Genomic DNA, 12874 nt, shown 5'->3' on the forward strand with positions numbered 1-12874 from the left:
TGTTTGCTGGTGGCATGCTGCAGCTCCTTTAAGAGAGGTTTTCCTTATTCAGCAGCAGCAGAGCAGCTGTTTTAAAATGCCAGCTTTCTGGGCCCTGCTGCCAGTGCGACCTCTGGTTCTGTCAGAAGACCATTTAAATGGAGTTTGTGAGCAACATGCCATGGCTTACTTGGTGGCAACATGGACTGGCTGTGTGCCTAGAGATGGGGAATTGTGCATGGCTCTTGGAGGCAGTGAGCAGCTCCACTATGCTGGGCTGGGCGGGGCAAGCAGACAGTACCATAAATGTCACAGCTTAAGATTTTAAGAAGCACTTAGCATTTTAAGAAGGGCACCTGGACAGTAAATAATTACAGATACACAATAGGACAAATTCAGACATAAAAGACCTCTAAATGGGTCACAGTGTTGGATAAATGTAAGTAGGCTTGGGAGAGAGAGGAAAAAGAATAAAGACAGTTATAAAAAGAAGTAAATGGTATTAAAAAGGTAAAGTCTTTAAAGAGACAGTACAGTCATAGATTAAAAGAGTAAAAAAATAATAAGCCACGTAAAAATGGAATATACACAGACTGTTGATTATGTATATCATTGTGTTTTCTTTGAATTTTTTGACTGTGAAAGAGCTAAGTACAGAGAGACATTTCAATGTATGGGCTGCTAAGCTAAACCAGCATGTATATTATAAAGGATTCTTGACTTCAAAGTTTGAGTCTATGGATATGTTGCTTCTTTTGTTTCCACAGAGGATAAGAACCTGTAGATTGTTTCCAGACTAATATGGTTTTATGGACCAAAATCCCCTGAAAGATTGCTGTGAACACCCTCAAAAAATTACTTCACCCAATAAACAGTAGAAAGAAGTTTGGACAGAACTATACCCATATTTCCAAATATTGTCTATAAATGTTTCTTTACATTTAAAGGGGGATATGCTCTAGAGATTTCCATGGGTATAAATTTTGGTTTATTAATACAAATTTAAGGTCAATTTTGTTATATTGTGTACATGTATTTCTGCTCTAGGTTAAGGTATTGTGTTTGTGCAGCTCATTTAAAAATGTAATGCATAATTAAGAAATATGGATTAATAGATGTATTTCAGATGGATAGGAATTCTTCAAATCTTTCAAAGACTACAAAATATGACATTTAAAGTGTTTTAAGAAGTTAGGACTTAAGCCGGGCGGTGGTGGCTCACGCCTTTAATCCCAGCACTCGGGAGGCAGAGGCAGGCGGATCTCTGTGAGTTCGAGGCCAGCCTGGTCTACAAGAGCTAGTTCCAGGACAGGCTCTAAAAAAGCTGCAGAGAAACCCTGTCTCGGAAAACCAAAAAAAAAAAAAAAAAAAAAAAAGAAAAGAAAAAGAAGTTAGGACTTTTCATGACAATGAGACACATCTACTCCTGGCAGCACCAATTTCTTCACGAGGACGATGGGCCTTGAAGGGGCTCCTTATGGAGTTTGCTGGCCATTTGGGCAAGAAACTGCTCTTGTTTGGACTGTTTGATGAATTGGACATACAGGACCCACAGAGGAATGACTGTTGAACTTGTTTAAAGGTGAGATGAGCCTTTGGGGTTCCTGCTTCATGAAAGAGTCTGCAAGGCATTCTGTAGAACACAGAAGAAAGTTACTGACAAACTGTTAATATAGGCAGAACTGTCTTTGAAATTTCCTGCTTCATGAAAAAGTCTGCCAGATACTGTTACAAGGAGAGAGGGCCTGCTTTTCATCCTGACCGCCTGGCTAGCTTTCACCCAAAATAATCACACAGAAACTGTATTCATTTAAACACTGCCTGGCCCAGTAGTTCTAGCCTCTTATTGGCTAACTCTCACATCTTGATTCAACCAATTTCTAATAATCTGTATGTCATCACGAGGTTGTGGCTTACCAGGAAAGGTTCAGCATGTCTGACCTGGCAGCTCCATGGTGGCTCTCTGTCTACCTCTTATTCCCAGCATTCAGTTCTGTCTACTCCGCCTACCTAAGTGCTGCCCTATCAAAAGGCCAAGACAGTTTCTTTATTCAACCAATAAAAGCAACACATAGAAGAACCTCCCACACCAGGATACTATGGGCCTGTAGGCTGAAGATGGTACAGAAGAACTTTGGGTGACTGTCCAGGCAGTGAGATGTCTCTGTTAATTCTAGAGTTTTGGAAGTTGCTTACAATGAACTTATTAACTTAGGTAATATTGCATCCATCTGGAGTCTTTGATGCAGTTGAAGAATAGATATAGTTATAGTTATAGTTTTCCTTGTGCATGCAGTGCCTGCAGAGGCCAGATGATAGCGTAGCATCCTCTAGAACTGGAGTGACAGATAGTTGTGAACTGCCATGTGGATGCTGGAAACAGAACCCAGCCCTTCTGCATAGACAGCCAGTGCTCATTTTTCAAATGAGGAAGCAGAGCCCCAGAGGAGACTATGTAAATTGTTAAAGGTTATGAGTGGCAGAACCAATCCTGTTTTGAAATTATAAAATCTTCATCCTAATTCTTTCTTAATCTTCCCACTTGTTCATGTACTGAGAACTTCATTTTTAATTAAAAAAAATAAGACAGTGTTTTGTTCAAGGCCTTATATTAACTTCACGATCTTCCTAGCAAAACAAAAGCAATTAAGAAAAAATCTTGAATCTTTTACCAACTTGATTGCATAGTGTCCTTCTCATGTCGCCACACTAGCAAGAACATGGCATATCAGCAGGAATTGTGTTCATTAATAAACAACAGAGATTTAAAAGGGAGGTGAAAGCCCTAAGAGATAGCTCAGTGATTTAAGGTACCTCCCTACAAGCCTGAAGACCTTGAGGGAGCCACAATGCCTGGCTCCCTCTAAACATTGTTACACTTACTTAGCGGGTGGAAGAGTGGGGGGGGGGGGCATGTGCCACAGCATGAGCGTGGAGGTCAGAAGACAACTTGCCAGGGTCTGTTTTGTCCTTCAGTGTGGTTCCCTTGGACCAAATTCAGTATTTTTAATAATATCTTTAAATATTATTTTTATTTAAAATATTTTTATTTTATGCATACACTTAAAAAAATTCAATAGAAATTTATTATACGTTATAAAGTGCTACATATGCCTGAGATACAGAGAACAAAGTGAAACTGCCTATTTCTTGGCTTCATATAACGTAAGATTAAAAATACAACCCTTCAGTGTTCAACTTCTGCCATTTCACTATTTGAAGCCATATACTTTTTCTAACCAATATATTTGGAAAATGATATAAGTAGCATCTGGTTTATATTAGTCCATAACTACAATTATTGTTATAAGACCAGCAAATATTTCCTTGACCGCCTCGCAATAGAACCTCTTTCCTTTTTGAAGCCAACCTTCTCCAGTTTCTCAGATGTGTGTTTTTGCATGAGATTAATACCACTCCACACTAACTGTGGGTTCTGATGACTTATGTCAATTAATAATGTCTACTTCCCAAGCAATGGTGATTGTTCAGGGCTGGGCATATATCTCAGACCTAAGGCAGTTAGTACATGCTCTTCTCCTGCTAGAGGATTTGGGCAAAACACATAACTGGAAAGGGAACATGAATTAATCTCAGGGCTCCTGGAAAGAGAATTGGGACCAAGACTCAGCGTACTCAGCCCAGTATGGTGCTCTGAGCAATATTGTCACTATAAGCACAGTCTACTGAGAGAGTGAACTTGGTACGTGGGGAAGACCAAAAGAAGGTCAGAGAAATGGAGTCAGATCCTCAATCTCTGTATCAGATCTTACTTTGGGAATTTCAAAACAGATTTGTTTGAAGTTTGTTTTGCAAAGTCAGTTGGGTATGGGATATCCAGTCGTTTGGAACTATAAAAATTGCTGTACTTACATGTATAAGATCGTGCATGTGCACATTTGTAAATGAGGGTCAAAGTCAAACATCAGGTGTCTTAAACATTTTTCCATCTTATTATTTTCTAAAACATTTTCTTTAGTGTGTGTGTGCATGTGTGTGTGTGTGGTGTGGTGAGTGTGGTGTGTGTGTGGTGAGTGTGTGTTGTGTGTGTACATGTGTGTGTGCATGTGTGTTGTGAGTGTGTGTGTGGTAAGTGTGGTGTGTGTGGTATATGTGTGATTAGTATGGTGTGTATGTAGTGAGTGTGTATGATGTGTGTGGTGTGTGTATGGTGAGTGTATGTGCATGTGTGATGTGTGTGTTGAGTGTATGTGTGGTGTATGTGTGGTGAGTGTATGTGGTGTGTGTGGTGTGTGTGTGGTGAGTGTGTGGTGAGTGTGTATAGTGTGTGGGGGTGTGTGTGTGCGGTGAGTGTGTAGTCAGTGTGTGTGTGGTGAATGTGGTGTGTGTGTGGTGTGTGTGGTGAGTGTGATGTGTGTGGTGAGTGTGTGTGGTGTGTGTGGTGAGTGTGGTGTGTGTGTAGTGAGTGTGAGTGTGTGGTGAGCGTGTGTGGTGAGTGTGGTGTGTTTGTAGTGAGTGTGAGTGTGTGTGGTGAGTGTGTGGACTTCCGTGTGCCATGGCGCATGTGTGGAGTAGAGGACAGCTGTATGGAGTTCTCCTTCTACCTTTATATGGGCTCCAGGGGTCAAACTCAAGTTGTTAGGTGTAGCGGGCGTAGTCAGTCAGCAATTGGAAATAACCAAACTAGCCTTATATAAAATGCTCAGCTTTAATAAAAGGGGAAAATGGGAGAAACTTACAGAGCCAGAGTTTCAGCAAAAAGCAGGGAACCAAGAGACAAAACAAACAAAACACAGATCTTTTAAAGGTATTTTGTGCCCCAGAGGGGTCACGCCCCTCAGACAAGGGATTGGTCAGCTTCCCCAACCATCAGGCGCCTACAAGCCTCTGTAGCTGTAAAGCTCTCGCCAGCCCTCCACCTTATCTTTTGAGCCTGTCTCTGTCTCCCAGCACTGAGATTCCGGGAGCACACCACTCCACCAGGCTGTTTACACAGGTGCTAGAGATCCGAACTCAGCTCCTTATGCTTGCATAGCAGCAAATACTTTACCAACTGAACCATCTCCTCATCCCCAAAATACAGTTTTTAAACACATGAACTGCTTCTCTAAAGGGAAACTTCTTCCTTAACTCTGATCGAGTGCAGCTATTTAATGAAATCTACAGTTGAGCTCAATACAAATTTATGTCCAAATCATCTTTTCCAGGAGAAAGGTAAAAATCAGCAATACAAATCCATAACCAACTTGCAATTGTATATATTCATTCAAATTTCTCTTTGAAAAGACAGAGTCAGTCAGTTGCAAGTGTGGTTTTGTTTTTTTGTAAACATGTTCAGGAGAACTCCATTAAGAATGGATGTGCATCTGGGTTTTAGAATGAACATTGGACCCAGAGGCAGCTACTGGAAACTAATGATGAATAGTAAAATAATATTCACAGACAGTTGTCATGGCAGCTGGCTCATTTTGCACAAAATAGAACCCATTGCATTTTAGCAGACTTTAACAGAGAAAACTGCTAGCCTGAAGACAGCCTTTAACTGGGTTTTTTTTAAATCTATCCATTGATCTTGGTTTTATTATTATTGTACATAGCCTTCAGACTATGCTCTAATTGTATTTTTAAAATCCCAAATATTTTAAATCGCTAATAGAAATACACATATGATTTGGGTTGGGAGGCACCTGCGCCACTCTTGAAATCTTTCCATCAGGCTGTGGAGAGGAGCTCAGCAGCAGTTTTGAGTGTGTGTACAGTTGAACTCATGTGGCCACTTGAACAAGGCAGTGAATGTTGAGGAAGTAGAGGGACTGGCACGTTTTCAAATATTTCCCTTTAAATCATGCACTATGGAAGTGGGGAGTAGCCAGTTTTTCTTGTGTCTACTTACATGGTCCCAGGGAGTGACCCTAGGCATTAGAGGTAGATCAAGACAGGTGAGAAGGGGGGCGGTAAAGTATTTGGGCATGATCTTTTCCTGGAATGGCTGTTTATATATAATCTCATCACACTGAATGTGACTGTAGATAATTTTGAAGATTGTAGATAGCTAGTCTCGAGAGGAATATGATGCAGAGTACTTGACTGTTAAGACAGGCTCTTGCCTATCAATCACGCTGTCTCCTATCCCATCTGCCTTTTTCTCTTTGCATTTTTTTTTCTTTAAGAGAAAGGACACATGACCCTAATCATTCATTAACAAAATCAATTTATCATCCTAAATTAGAAAACCCATACAAATCATTATCTTCCATTAACATCTTAGAACAAATTAGTCCTTTGAATTAACAAATGTTCTTTAAACTTCTTGAAATGGGCCATGTCTTAGGCTTAAAAAAAGACCTCCTGCACCATCCAACACTGATGCAAGACATCTTCCCCACATAAGCAGGGATGCAAAACAGTCCATCAGCAGCTGGAGAGCAGATTAAAGACATTGTCAAAGTGATGTAGGAAAGAGCTGCCAGTGGGAAACATGGGGATCGCCACTCAGTAGGGCTTGGATTTTCCCTCGTATAACTGAAACTCCCACTTAACCGCGAAATTGCAAATGAGGGGCTTTTATTTATCATCGCATAACAAGGAGTCTGATAGTAGGAGATGCAGCTACTTTTCTTCTTTTGACCAAACCACGTAGTTTGCTTCTTAATACTTGCCCACACATGATCACAACCGCCCATCCACTGGCAGCATGGCATACGCATTCTGGACAGAATGAGAATGGCCGCTTTTAGGAGGATAATGTTTTAGTTCACAGCAGTTCTCAAATGCAGCAAGCTCAGTGTGCAGAGCTAATGCAAAAGAGGCACATGCCAACAGTCTACTTCCTTCTAAAGAAAAGGTTTTGGACGCCCACACACCTGCGATTGGCCAGAATTATGTCACCTCATCTCTCCCAGCTGTGAGGGACACGGGAAATAAAACATTGCAAGATCAAAATTAAGCTGTGTAATGTAGAAATTAAACACATCTTAGGGAGTTTAAACATGGCCTGCTTTTCAAACCCTGCTCATTTTATTTACTCGCTGTGTGGCTGAGTTGAGTTGCCCCCTGTAAACCAGAGTTAATGGTTGTTTTTTCTAGGGCTGTGGCGAGGATTAAAGGAGTGAATTCATTCTCTGACCTCTGTCCCTCCCCTTCTTTCTCTCTCTCTCCATAATGTTGATCTCGAGCGGGGTTTTTCAACCGTGCCACTGCTGTCATCAAGGCCAGGTAACTGTCTCTAGTCAGGAGATCTGTGTTTTGGAGGATATTAAACCGCACCCTTGCCCTTTATCCACTGGGTGTCAACAGCATTCTTCTCCCAGTCCTGACAAACAGGAGGATCCCGAGCATTGTCAAAGAGGCCTTATAAGATATCCCCTCCCCCCAGGGTGCTTTGAATCGTCACAATCAGGAGCTGAGGTTGGGTGCTGTAGGCATTTAGTGAATAGAGGCTGGAAATGACACAAAGCACATTAATGCTTATTACACAGTCCAGTGCACAGCACTAAAGAAAGAAGTGGATGAGGCAAAGGCAGGGGCAGGTGTTCCTTGTAGTTCTCTTCAGATTGCTTTCAGTTTTTTCTCTTCAGATTTGGGAAGGAGGTGGGACAGGGGGTTAGTCCATGATCATCATGGTGGGGACAAGACAGGCATGGCACTAGAGCCGTAGCTGAGAGCCTTACACACTGATCCACAGGTAGCAGGTAGAGAGAGACACTAGGCCTGGTGTGGGCTTTTGAAACCTCAAAGCCTATACCCAGTGACACACCTCCTCCATCAAGGCCACACCTCCTAATCCCTCTCAAACAGCTCCACTAACTGGAGTCCAAGCATTCACACAGGCGAGCCTATGGGGGCCTTTCTCATTCAAACCACCATAGGGAGGTAGAGAATGAATACCAGAAGTAACCGCCATGCTGTGCTACAGGGCTTACTTGAGCTATGTAGCAATGAGGTCAGTAGAAAACCACTGGGCCGGTGTTTATGTTTTCCTTGAGCCAGAGGCAGTGGATCAAGTTGAACTGAAGAGATTCTACTTTTGTCAACAGTTTAAGGAAGCAGCCCAGTGGGATGGTACACACCTGGAATCTCGACATCTGGGAGGCAGAGGCCGGTGTATCAATATCAGTTCAAGGCCAGGTGGTCTTTGTGCCAAGTTCCAGCCCAGCCATAGCTTCACAGTGAGGTCCTGTCTCAGAAACTAAAAACAGTCAGGCATGGTGGTGCAGGACTTTAATCCCAGCACTCAGGAGGCAGAGTCAGGTGGTCTCTGAGTTCAAGTCCCACCTGGTCTGCACAGCAAATTTCAGGCCAGCCAAGTTTACATAGAGAGACCCAGTCTCAAAACACTAATAAAATGAAAACACACACATATGTGTGTGTCTATCTATCTATCTATCTATCTATCTATCTATCTATCTATCTATCTATCTACACACATACATGTACATTCATATATATCTGGAAGCAATGAAGCAGGCAAGAAGTAATAAAAATGGTTAGAGAATCTTAGTTGAATGAGAAGACAGATATAAGGAACCATGGAAAACTAAGACTCCAAAGCAACAAGACTATATAATAGCAGGTAGTTTCAAAGTGTTTTGAACATGGTGAACTAGAAGAGGCAAGGTAAGCTCTGCCATGCTGTAGCAGTGATTTGCTTTCCCAAGAAAATTCTCTGTTCTCACTAAGGACAGAGCGGGACAGTCTGCAAAGGCAATCTGATAAACTAGGCATCCTAACTGGGGCTAGGGTTTCTTAAATGAAACTGTTTTCCACCGATAAAGCCAAACACTAGGGAAGCAACACAAACCGTCTGAGAAATCAGGGAACTCCAAACCTCTGAGGTGACTTCTTGCCTTCATTATTAATTTATTTACATAGCGTTCCTACAGCTGTTTCAGATACTTGTAAGTACACAGGGTGGGGGCGGGGAAGGTGTTGGGCCTCACATATTTAACCTAGAAAACGGAAACTCCAACTCCAGGCAAAACAATCACCCCCGGAGACCTCACCAAAGTCATCAGCAATTGTTTCTAGCATGTTCATAGCTCCTATTTTTGGAAATCTTGTTTGAAAATTGCAAAAGATTAAGATATGTATATCCACTTCCCTACTTTCACATGGAGAAAATATACAAGAGGTCAAACCACCCTTAGGAGAACATGTAGCCTTTATGGACTTGATCCCTGTATGGACATGATCTCTTAAGCATCAGCAGTGTGAATACCAACCAAGCCCCTACCACTCACCAGCTGCAAGGTCATGGAGAAGGTACTTCAACTCCTCAGCTTCAGTTCCTTCAACGTAAAAATGGAGCTAGCAATGCACGGCTGCCTCACAGGGCTATTACCCAAGAATCCTTTGTAAGCCGCCCTGTACTTGACTGATAATAGTCACGATGATTGTTCTTTGAGAGGGACAGGGAGTCTCCCCTTCTGGTTAGAACGGAGAAAAGGAAGAGAAAACATTTTCTTCCAAGTAGCAGAAATCTCTGTTACGTGCATTAGTGGAGCTCCAGGCTCATTTGTCCGCCAAGAGTAAGTGCGGGGACTTGACTGTAACTTGCACCTGGCAAATGACCCTTGTAGCCAAGGGCAGAGTCAGAAATCTGGGGCACAGCAAAGCGTTCCCTAGAGACACAGCCTGAAACACAACTGGTGGGTATAATTTGAGGGCCGACTCTTGAGCAGTTGTTTTGGATTCATAGCGAGTTTGGAAATAGGTGGGTTCTAGCCACTGGCGAGCAGGAAGCACAGCTTTTGTAACTTCATCCTATACCTGGTGGTTGGCCACTCAGGACTCTTTCATAGCACACAACTAGGCATCAACTGCTCAGAAGGCCTCACAAAAATGTATCAAAGAAAAGGCAGGCTGGAGCAGAGGGCATAGCCCAGTTGGTAGTGTGCTTGCCTAGTATCCATAAAGCCCTGGGCTCACTCTCCACTTCTTAAAACTGGCCATGGTGGCATGGGCCTGTAATCATAGACCTCAGGAGATAGAAGCAGGCGGATCTGAAGTCAATCCTTGGCTACGGAGCCAGTTTGAGGACGATCTGGACTACATGACATCCGGCCTTTAAAACACAACCAACTCAGATCATTTCACTAACTGTATGTAAGCTTGCCTTTAACTAGGTCCGTGGAGAAACAAAAGATAACAACTGTCTTCATTTTTCTGTCTGGAAAAGGAAGCTAATATTTAGATATTAAAATATCTAAATATCTGCGAGTAGAGATGTCTAGTTCAGCCCTTGTACTTCCTAAAGGAGATGAGGATTAGCTGGACTGACCAGCTTGGGTGCATAGCTGGTGAAGAGCAACAACGGTACTAAGAATCCACCCACCTCCACGTTTGTGTTCACCCCACCCTACCCCGTTGCTTTCCTCAGTGTTAGCAGCAAAATAGAGGTTGGTGGAAGGGTCTTATTTGTAATCAGTATGATATCTCCATTATCCTGCCAGCCTCAGAGGAAGATGCCAGGAGAAACAACAACTGCCAGCCTAGGTCGTGTCCACCATGATGGCTAAAGACACCCCCAAATGGTTTTTAGTAGATTTTAAAGCTTGAGGGTGCTGAGCAATCCTAGGATGATGACAAAGGTCTATTCAGAAGCCCTAGAGAAAGCAAAAGGACACAATGCAAAGCAAGCAAGCAACCTGGGAGCCTTGGTGATGGAGAGTCCCAAAATCTTACATTCCTTGAAGCAGGGTCAGCGCGCTGGATGTAAGGCACTGTGGCCACCATTTAAATCATTCAAAACCTCACAAACACTAGGATCCTTTTCATTTTGCACCAAACCTCTCAAGTTATGTGGCTGGCGCTATTCTGTGACAACCACCAAGAGCTGGCCTGGATACCACATACCACTTCTAGCCCTAGACAAATGGGACTGAAGGAAAAGCCGTGAGAATCTTACCCCTTGGTGACTTCAGAAAGGGGAACATGCTGGGAGAGGTAAGAGAGCTGCAGCCTTGGTCCCTTTTCAATCCTGGCAAGTCAGATGTCATCATAAATATGACCCCAAGCACACTCTGCAGTGCCTGATTCTTCATCTTGGGCAGTCCCGGTCTAATCCTCCTTGCTAAGAGCCTAGATGCTGCCGCGAGCGGCGCCATTTCCCAGGACTTCCTTCGGGCAGCGCTAGTCAGTGCAGCCGCTTTAACTGGGAAAGGAAGACACAGCCGAGGGAAAGTACCAGAGGCAGCGGTGCCTAAATAGGGGAAACCCCATCCTTCAGATGGCCTCGCCACTGCTGAGGAAAAGTTTGGGGTCAGGAAGTTATTTCAGGTGGCCGCGACTCTGGGGCCACGAGGTGGGCTTTCTCCCGAGCCAAAGGGTCAAAATCCGGCTTTGAACTCCGCGCCTCTGAGAAGGGGCGGAGCCACGGCGGAGGGAAGGGTTTCCTGTGGTGCCTCTGCGTCTGGCTGCACCCTCTGAAAAGGCTTGTTATACGGCAGCGGAGGTATGAGGGTTCCATAGTGTAGCGGTTATCACGTCTGCTTTACACGCAGAAGGTCCTGGGTTCGAGCCCCAGTGGAACCACAGCTCTGCTTTTTTTTTCTCTAAATACTAATTGTCAGCATAAAACCAAAAGCCTGAGACAATATTTTTTTTTCTTTCTTCTACCTGTATTTTTCCTGACACCTTTCTATCTCAGAAGCGAAGCGACAGACACCTCCTTCGTCTCAATCAAGGTCGCAGCCTCTATTGCCTGGTCGGAGAAATAACCCAGAGTGGAAGCAGGGCGGGTTGGAGCCTTTAGCTGTTGTTTACTTCACCTCCAAGGTGCTCTGGAATGCAGTAGCCCTTCCTCCCGAGCCAGAACAAGTTGACCTCCAAAACTTCCCACGAAAATACATCAGCATAGAACGCTTGGACTGCAACTAAGTTTTTAAAGGTTGATTATGATTAAAGATTTAGGATCTGGCTCAACTTTTTGATAGCTTATTCAACTCTAAAATATGGAGCAAGAACAAAAGCACCCTCCCTTCCCATGTAGCTGGAGGGTTAGTGGAACGAATTTTCCTCTCTTTAAATAAAAATTCACATACAGTTTAGAGTAAGTGTCATGCTTTCAAATTTATTAATTAAATGTGGTCTTTGACAGTTTCATACACGTATATAATGCATCCTGACCAGTCTCGCTCCCCAGCCATGTGTTGATGGATGACTAAATAAATGTTTCTTCAGTTCGCTTTTGCTCTTATTATTAGGGTTTTGTTGCAGGGAGAAGAACTTTCTAGGGGTGGAGGGATGTTTTTATTTTTGGCAAAAGTATGAGAGAAAGGTTTCTGGGATCCTGGGGGGTCAAGGGTAAGACGATGGTAGGAGAGAACTAAATGAGGAAGGGACACATTAAGGGTTGTTTTTTTCTTGCCTTCTCCCACCCCCAGTTTCGATTATACATTATATGAATTTACATTATTTTTCTAGCTCAGAAATATGAAATGATGTTCCCGTTAACAGTAAATTTACTCTTTTTAAACCTCATCCAGTAAAATGCAGTGAGGAGCCAGGCAGTGGTGGTGCACGCCTTTAATCCCAGCACTCGGGAGGCAGAGGCAGGCAGATGTCTGAGTTCGAGGCCAGCCTGGTCTACAAGAGCTAGTTCCAGAACAGGCTCTAGAAACTACAGGGAAACCCTGTCTCGAAAAACCAAAAAAAAAAAAAAAAAATGCAGTGAGGAACTGTTAAGTATTCACATTGCTGTGAACACATTTCCAGAATTTTCTCTTGCAAAACTGAAACTCTACATCCATTCACCTTGTTCCTCCCATCAACTTGATTTTTAATGGCCATATAATAATGGTGGCTAAGTACACCAGACACTGACCTAAGTACTTCGTTTTGTTTAGTTATGCTCAGAATCAAATGTGAGCCTCCTGCCCCCATAGTCAAAGCAAGGCTCACCATCCTAAGCTAAGCTCCACCTTCAGTCTTACCG

General features: G+C 43.2%; 1 non-coding gene across 1 annotated transcript; it reads left to right on the top strand.

Moving 5' to 3' along the window:
• The first annotated feature begins 11399 nt into the window (after positions 1-11399).
• Positions 11400-11472, top strand: Trnav-uac. The gene has a single exon. It is a non-coding gene; the product is annotated as a tRNA-Val (tRNA).
• The last annotated feature ends 1402 nt before the right edge of the window (positions 11473-12874 follow it).

The sequence above is a fragment of the Arvicola amphibius genome, chromosome X (genome assembly GCF_903992535.2).
Source record: "Arvicola amphibius chromosome X, mArvAmp1.2, whole genome shotgun sequence".
NCBI classification, from domain to species: Eukaryota; Metazoa; Chordata; class Mammalia; order Rodentia; family Cricetidae; genus Arvicola; species Arvicola amphibius.